Source organism: Gymnogyps californianus, chromosome 7, assembly GCF_018139145.2.
Source record: "Gymnogyps californianus isolate 813 chromosome 7, ASM1813914v2, whole genome shotgun sequence".
Lineage (NCBI taxonomy): Eukaryota > Metazoa > Chordata > Aves > Accipitriformes > Cathartidae > Gymnogyps > Gymnogyps californianus.
Genome location: NC_059477.1, coordinates 37,839,001 through 37,848,567, shown reverse-complemented (window position 1 = coordinate 37,848,567; position 9,567 = coordinate 37,839,001).

Genomic DNA, 9,567 nt, shown 5'->3' with positions numbered 1-9,567 from the left:
AACACTCCATTCCTCAACTTCCAGTCACACCAGGTTTGTGGCTTTGTCTCCCTGTGAGCAGAGGGATGATGCCTCCTATTCAGTCCAGCATTATCAGACCCGATGATACTGATCATACCCGAAGATGCAATTTTAGACTCCTGTAACCTCAAGGCCATTGTAGACGAATTGCTATCACACTTCCCAGAACAGGGGAATCTCAGTCTGTTCCAGATCTCTCAAAGGTAATGTAACATTCACTGCTGTATTTCAGTTTTCATACAGGTATCTATCCCCCTAGCTGGATGATGGAGTAAAATCTGAGGTCAACACAGAACAAACTGCAGTGTGACCTTATATAGGAAATGTTAATAGGTCACTCAGAAATTATTGCTGCTCTCCTTAGATAAGCCAACTGGTCTCAATATACTATTTTTAGGCAGCTGGCCCTTATTGAAACAGGTTTTTCAGAACAAGAGGCAAAGCGAAATACCATTGACTGGAATATGTGGCAAACTTAATTGCAAACCCATGGCTGTGCCCTTGAGCTTCTGGTCCAACAAACAAACCATTTCTCCCAGTCAGGATTCTTTTTCCCCACATTTGTTTGAATTTCAAGCACCTGGTCTCCAGAGGTCACAGATTTTTCCAACAAAATCCCAGCAAATGTAAAAAAAAAGCAACAAAACTACCTTGTTTCAGGAAAGACTCCTTAGGCCCTCTGATTTATTCCAATGCTGAACAAACCGAGCACCTTCGCAGCAGGCTTTGTCAGTTCTCCAAAATAACTGTGCTGGAAATTAGAGTCTGCCTTTCTTACTCGCTTTATCCATAGAGAGAAGCTGTTTCTCCACAGGGTCAAAGCATAGCTTCATCCAAAGTTCCTCAGTGGTTCTGGTCTGGTTTCTAAACAAAAATAAGAGGCTTGTGTTGGTTTCCCCCTCCTGAACTGCCCTTCCCAAGGTACTTCCCTCCTCCCTCAGTAGCTATGAATACAGCTGAGCCACAGTTTAAAAGTGAATGTAGCAGGCTGATGCTTGCTCCAGGGGCTACTGTGCCTGAAAAAGGAGTAGATACTTAAAACTACACGGGAAAGGAACTATGGGGAAAATAAAAATTAAAAAAAAAAAAGGATACTGTTTTCAATGCTGAAAATAAGGTGCGGACGTCCACAATCACATTTACAGTGAAAGATAATTTCCATTTTAGATCTTAAGGATGTTAAATGGGGGTTTTTGCCTTACCATTTAAATTGCAAAATTTTATATTGAATGTCAAAGGAAACTTTTGAATTATGAAGCGAAAAAAAGGTACATTTAGAAGTTTGAACTCACAGATGCATGAGTAACTACAGGCTGCAATGCTCTACAACACCTATACCACATTTAGCAGCAGCAGGGCTTGCATTACAGGCTGTAATTCTTTGCTCCCATAACTGTGGCACCGAGTATAGGAAATCAGTGGAAGGAATTGCGCTTACTCTCCACCTCAGCTGCCTAATGACAAGCTTACAGACAGGATCTGCGAAACACAAACTCTTTCATAGTGGCATGACATGAGGAAAGCTCGAAAGATTCCCGGTTTCCCTGGGATATAAAAATGTCTTGTGAATAACTGCTTTGGCATTGTGGAAGATGATAAAGAAAACAAAGAATTTGTGCTAATTTTCAAAACCAACCGATTATGTACTTAGCCTAAGAGCTTGCATTATTTGTCAACCTGCTGTAATTGTTCTGATAACATAACGCATGTTCTGGATGTTTTATAAAGAATTTTATCTCACGAGGTACCAAAGGCCACTGGGATACGTGCTGCAGTCTAGCTTGGGTAGATTTAGAATAATAAAAAAAGAGAATAATACAATCTGACAATTGCTGATAAACAACGTGAAAATAGACGCAGAGCACAATGTTGTAATCAGTGATTCAAGTCACTGCTTATGTTGGAAGTGATGTAAATAAAGAGATACTCATTTTGGTCAATTTGGCCAGAAAAATGATCTTTTTAAAAACCACATGGGACCTCTTTAAGGAAGAAAAAGATACGTTTTTCTCTATCTTTGAAAAAGTTCCCATGGGTACGTTATTATCTCTTTAAGCTATTTATATCCCTGACTTGCTAAAACTCTAAAAAACATTAAAAATATTATATTTGTGTTGTCTTTTAGAACTAGACAGAGTTCACCTTGATACTTAGTAATTATGTATGTTCTATACAGTCTTTTTCTTATCACTCCTCATATGAAAGTTGACAGTAAAAAAATTGCGTCTTTTTATATAAGAGCTTATGACTTAGAAGTGTAATAAAAGTGAAAGTGAAGTGGATTTGGAAGCATTCGCTGAACATTATTTTTTTCAATACTAAATGAATGCAATAGCAAATTCTAATCTCTCAAGTCACAGCCATCATTTTAGCACAGCTCTGTGACTTTTTTTTTTTAAGTTGGAATTTTTTTAGCAGAATTACACAGCAAATATTTTTGTCATAATGCAGATTTGCTTATTTTGTCTCCTGGGTCAAACATAAACCACATGGTATAGGTGTGCTGATATGGTTTATTCATATTCTATGGAAAAAAACAGTTAAAAAATTAAAACTGTCAAAAATAAAACAATTTTAGAACTTAGAACCTTTGAGCTAAAGTAAACAGAGTAGCCACAATGTAAATTAATCTCACAGAAGAGTCCATTCTAAATGATAAAATATACCTTTGCAAGAAATTAACTGATGAAATAATATATCCATTTATGATGAGGAAAACGTATTAAAAATTCTGAAGGTGGACAAAAAAAACCTCTGAGAGTATTAATGCAGGGACAGTCTGCCCTCAAATGCTATGATTGCTCTATGTGAATATTTAGTATTGCAATAACTGTAGCTAGTATGACTTCTAAAATCAATTTTATTTAATAGCTCTTTTTACCCAGTTACAGATAACTCATTTTCCTTTAAAGCAGAATTTTCATCATTACTTTTTCTCATTATTATATCTTCCAAAATCTTTTCCATGTTCCTGTTTTGATATGTCTAGCCATAGTTTATAAACTTTGGAAGTTTAACTACTCTAGTAAATTATAATACATCTAGTAGATTTTAAAATAAAAAGTGTGGAGAATTTGAGCAATCTTAACTTTCTACCAAGTGTAAAGCACTATCTTAAATCAGAATTAATCTGTGCCTAGAGTGTCCCCTGCACTTTGACATAGGAACATATAAAAACATTGTGATACAGTAGATTAAACAGATAACTTGTTTCACCTGACACAGTTACTCATATGGCTCCAGTTCAAGAAAGTTTCTCTGTTGAGGATGTTTATAGGTGACTAAAGTCAATGAAGTTGGGCAGCTGCTGAAATGCTTTATTGAAAAGGACTTCAATACAGGCTGCAGCACTTCCCTGAATGGGAACTACTCATCATCAAAAGACATTTGATTCACAAAACCAAATACGTAAATAAATACCTAATTAAAAAAACCAAACCAAAACAAAAACACAAATAACATACATTTGTTGTGATTATTACAGCTGAAATCCTGCAAATTCTTCCTCACATAATAAAATATTGTTATTAATGAGAATAGATGTAATCAGAAAAAAAAACTGCTGGAATGTTAAGTTTGGTCTAGTCTTTGGGAAAGCAGGAAGATCAGTCACCAAGTTGTCTTCTAGGTCCTGTTGTATCAATTCCTTTAATATTTGCTCAGGTATTTTGCCCGGTATTAGACTTTGACTAATGATTACTGATTTCCAGATGTCCCTTTTTATTCATTCATTCATGCTCATAAAAAGGTTTAAAATGTATTGATTACCACTACTGCATTCCTCTCCGTTTTAATTAGTGACCTGCTCTCATCAATCTTCTTCCAGTATCGTCAGCATGTCTACTAAAAGTTTTGCTTTATCAAAAGGTTGTATTTGTCCATAGAATTAGATCCGGATGTGCCTTTGTATTTACTCACAGATCTGTGCTCATTGCTAAACTGTGTTATACTTCACTTGCTTGGATTTTTAAACTTCTTTAAATATATGTAAACTCTAGGAACTCAGAAGGAGTTAGTAAGTACTGGTGACTCATCTCTCTTTCTTTCAGATGGTTTTCAAGATTAAAAATCAAGTTAAAGGGTACAGAAGAAAAACAGCTCGATACAGTGGTGCCTCACAGCCTTCTAAAACCAAGCTTTAAATCTAAATGTGTAATGAACTCCTTTGAGGATCTGAACTAGAGTTTGTCAGTGCTACAGCACAGATCCATTACCTGAGTTAAAGCAGGAGTAGTAAATAGCAGTAGCAGACTATTATTCTCTATTTAGACTAGTCACTATGGAGAAACCCAGTAAACTAGCTGCACTGAGAAAAAGACTTTGTGTGTAACCCAAATTAACCAATGTGATTGATAGAAAATTCCAGTGGAGAGGCAATCTCTGTTTCAAGCCAAGCTTACAGGTCAACTTAAAGACAACTGAGCACCTCAGAGAAATGAGGGAACAATGAATAAAGAAAAATGAGAAGGTAAGAGGATGGATAGCAAAGAGACAGAAAGTGCTGCTGTTAATGCAGCTGTAGAGAACTTAAGATTTTAAATTTATATGAAAGTCATTATATGCAGCGAGAGAACGAACTAAAATATTCTGGCAGCAATGCATGGATTCTGGAGAACGGGAAGACCCGGCAGTACTGGCGCAGAATATGTCAGCTTGCCAAGTCTTGCTTGGGGAAACAATGCTTCTAATATTTCTGCATGGACTGGAGGAAAACGTTTAGGTATTGGAACACAAAAAAATGGGAAGCTGAAACTTATTTGCTTAGTGTGTAGCTAGGATATTTAGAGAAACCGATCGTAGAAAATCAACTTGTAATGATTTTTTAAAAAACTTCACATAGTTCAAATTAAATTAATGGATAAATAAAAGCAGGCTTGCAGCTTAGGTTCCTAATGTCTCAGTGTGAAGTGTGCTAGGCCTAACTAGATAAAAATTAACTTAATATTTGAGATAAGCACAGACCACAAAAAATGGGAAAATATTGATAATCAAAGCTAATGTGTTTACTAGAGGTCAGAAAGTGTAATAAAGTAAGAATCTTAAAAATTCATGTGAAAAAGTAGCCAAGATTCTTCAGCCTCATACAAAAGTATATGGAAAGAAAAAAAAACCAAACACTCTCTCTTTGGGATGAAGAAAGAACTAAAGATAGTCTAGGTGTGCCCTCAAATGAATCTCCTCCTTTAGTTTTCAATATGAATGAAGATTCTGAATATTAGGGCAAATATAGCTAATACAAAGGGCAGGAGGAAATGGAACTGGAAATTGTAACACCCATGGTAAAACCAAAGTCCAACAGTTGATACGTTCAGACAAGCATAGATGCGGAAGCAATGCCAAGCAATCTTCACTCCAGAATTCTGAAATAACCAACATGGCAAACTGCAAGTCAGGTAGAAGAGATTTGTAATAAATCTATAAAATCGGGAATGGTATATATGTAGACCAGCAAATGCAATTCTTATCCCTAAGAATGTGGAAAGGAAGAGAAACACCGTATCAGCAAACAAGAGCTTTAGAAATATGCAAAGCTGCTGAAAGCAATCTGAAGGAGGGAAAAAAAGGCTTGGAAACATGCGTAAATAGAAAATGGAATAAATGTGTTTGGTTTTTGTTTTGGTTTGAGGTTTTTTTTCAGAAAGGTAGATTATTCTAGGATGATGAATATTTCATTACCTGCCTTTGATTAGGTTACTAATTTTCTAGACAAATGAAATAGAGTCATCTATTAGGACTTCAATCAAAATGTGATTGGATGTCATATGGGAAAAAATTAGATAGGCTGGAGAAGGTGATTAGGAAAAAGTTGTGAAGAGGGTAAGGTATGGTTTAACAGGTTGTGTTCAAGGTCTGGAAGGAAATAACTAATAGTGTTCATCAAATATTTATCTTGGGAACACTACTATTCAATGAATTCATTAGCAATTCCAGCATAAAATTTAGGACCTTGCTGTTGAAATACGCTGCTGACACAGAACCAGTAGGCAGTCAGTAGTGTGAAGGATCTGGATAACATATGGGAACAACTGGAACAATAGAGAGAAAATATAATTGTGATATATTCTTCAAAAGGAAAATACAATAACACCATGTATCGGTGTATTGGGTTTGCATGGCCAGGTTTCAGTAGCAGAGGGGCTACAGGGGTGGCTTCTGTGAGGAGCTGCTAGAAGCTTCCCCTATGTCCGACAAAGCCAATGCCAGCCGGCTCCAAGACAGACCCGCCGCTGGCCAAGGCCGAGCCCATCAGCGACGGTGGTAGCGCCTCTGGGGTAACAGATTTAAGAAGGGGAAAAAGAAAACTGTGCTACTGCAGCCAGAGAGAGGAGTGGGAATATGTGAGAGGAACAACTCTGCAGACACCCAGGTCAGTGAAGAAGGAGGGGGAGGAGGTGCTCCAGGCGCCGGAGCAGAGATTCCCCTGCAGCCCGTGGGGAAGACCATGGTGAGGCAGGCTGTCCCCCTGCAGCCCATGGAGGTCCACGGTGGAGCAGATCTCCACCTGCAGCCCCTGGAGAACCCCACGCCGGAGCAGGTGGATGCCCGAAGGAGGCTGTGACCCCGTGGGAAGCCCGCGCTGGAGCAGGCTCCTGGCAGGACCTGTGGCCCCGTGGAGAGAGGAGCCCAGGCTGGAGCAGGTTTGCTGGCAGGGCTTGTGACCCCGCGGGGGACCCACGCTGGAGCAGTCTGTTCCTGAAGGACTGCAGCCCGTGGGAAGGACTCACGTTGGAGAAGTTTGTGGAGGACTGTCTCCCGTGGGAGGGACCCCACGCTGGAGCAGGGGAAGAGTGTGAGGAGTCCTCCCCCTGAGGAGGAAGGAGCGGCACAAACAACGTGTGATGAACTGACCGCAACCCCCATTCCCCGTCCCTGTGTCGCACTGGTGGGGAGGAGGTAGAGAAAATCAGGAGTAAAGTTAAGCCCAGGAAGAAGGGAGGGGTGCGGGGAAGGTGTTTTTAAGATTTGGTTTTATTTCTCGTTATCCTACTCTGATTTGACTAGTAATAAATTTATTTTTTTTTTTTCCCCCCAAGTCGAGTCTGTTTTGCCCATGACAGTAACTGGTGAGTGCTCTCCCTGTCCTTACCTCGACCCACGAGCCTTTTGTTATATTTTCTCTCCCCTGTCCAGCTGAGGAGGGGAGTGATAGAGCAGCTTTGGTGGGCACCTGGCATCCAGCCAGGGTCAACGCACCACAATCAGAGAACATATTTCCAACAGAGATAAACTAGTCATTAATGATGTTCCACAAGACTACTAACATCTAAATTTGGATGTTCACCCACATTCAAAAAAGATTAATTCCAATGGGAATAGACAAAAGAAAAGTTTTGCTAGACTAACACAGGAAATGGAGTGCTATTGCCTGAGAGAGACTGCCTGGCTCACATAATTAATAAAATTTGAGAGGGAATCTGTACCTTATAAATTTTTTCAGCTACACATTGACAGAAGGAGGAAGAAGAGCTCGTTAAGATAAAGCAGTGATTGCAAAAGGGCAAGTGTGTATAAAACCAGATATCAAATACAGTAAATCTGGAAACTAGAAGTTACAAGAAGGTTTTCAAATGCCAGAGGAGTGAATTTTTGGAACAGCTTCCTAATGCAGCGAGGCACTCTCCCCACTCCTAACTAGCTAATTTAAAGATGGATCTTGAAGAGTTTCCAAAAAGAACCTACACTTCACTGTCTGCAGTCAAGGGAGATGGACTGAATGACACCGGCAGCTCTTCCCAGTCCAGTGTTCCTAATATTTGGAAACAGAGTGAGGAGTCTTAGGACTAAGAAGAGCAAAAGTTGATGTCAGTGTTTTAAATTAACTCAGAGGAATGAGATTTGAGAATTGAACTGAGGTTGAATGACAGACGGGTTTGATGCTAACTACAGGTTTTACTTGTTTGTGCTTGTAAATTACTTGATAAAGGAATAAAAATTACTATTGATTTTGTGCACAAGCATTAGAGATCATGTGTTAATCAGCTATTTTTCACTGTCTTGTAGCAGCCAAGATGGTTTAGTAGGGCCCTGAGCTCTTAGTTTAGTTTTTCCACAGCTGGTTCATCAATCCATTTCTAGAGAGATTGGGATTACTTCCTGCAGTATACAACCGTTATTTCCTGAGATGAACCAACTATTTGTTACTGTGCCTTAAAATTAGACCAGAAACTTTTCCCTTCCCCATTTAAATGACGTTTGAAGATCATACTAACATGCCAAAGCAAGGGAATGCAAAGCTCAGGCCTTACATTCTGTTCTTAACCAACACTACCGTGACTTTTCTAGGAAGTAATACAAATAACAATAATACTTATCATTTACTGTGCACGGTGCTTTTCATCTTCAAAGCACTTTACAAATATTTACTGCTAGTTAATCTGGAAAAAGTATGATTTAAGGCCAGCTTCTGATAGCTTGTGTGACAAAGTTAATGTCATTTAAATCGAGTCTGTTTGTATTTAATAGGATAGTACTACAGTACTTCAGTTTAAACACTATTGTTCCATTAAAAGCCAATTACAGAAATTCAGCTTTCCTTGAATTTGTAGAGCACAGCTTTTCATTTTAAAAAAGGGTCTATCTAAATACTTCATCCGAATTTAGCCTTCATAATTCTAACTAATTGCATAACAGTCTTTTCACCCAGCTGCATAATGCAATTCGTCATGAGGAACTAAAATCTTCGCGCCGCACTCGCAGGCAGTACCGCCTGCCAGCAGTAGAGAGCGCTCAAGATGTTTCCATCTATTACCAGGACCCGAGACCGGACCGCTGCCGCCCTGCGAGCCCGGCGCAGGCTGGGCTCCCCCCTGCCTGGGCTCCCCCCTGCACAGGGTGCTCGATGCCAGAGCCTTGGTCAGCTCAACAGGGCGCTTCCTCACCGCTACGCCGATAACTGGTTCATTTACATCTGCAAAAATATAATTTCAGTACCATAGAAAATAGCGGTGTTCGATACTAAACGTACGCGTGGCGGCATTTAACTATTTTCCATCCAGGATGTGAAGACAACTTTTGGATTTAAATTCTCATAGGTAAATCCTAACGTATTTCACGCTGCTCACTCTACATTAAAAATAAAATCAAATGGGAGCACAGCAGGTTGAAGACCACTAAAATAAACACTTTAAAAAGAACTTTTAAATACTGCTACAAAAAGTAAGCACATGAATTACATTATAATATATCGACTCAGTGACCATCATTGTTTCAGTTTTTTCTCTGAATGTTTGAATCTGCTGCAAATGAACCCATTTTAGAGTTGTTCAGTTTATATGTAGTTTCCGTTGCTATTGATCAGGCATCTTTTCTGCACTCAAATGAGAGAATGTGATTTGTGGCTCGATCGCATCCACATGATACGTTTTATGAGACATCTAGCAGCAGAACTAGGAAAGGAACCAGTGGGATGTAACAACTAAATAACCACAATCATTATCTGGTAAAATCATGGCTGGTCTCAAGTGCAATGAAAGGGCTTGCGAAGCTGGTTCCACTGGCAAGGATTTTAGCGGTTGAAAATACAAAGGTAGTCGAAATGTAACCTGA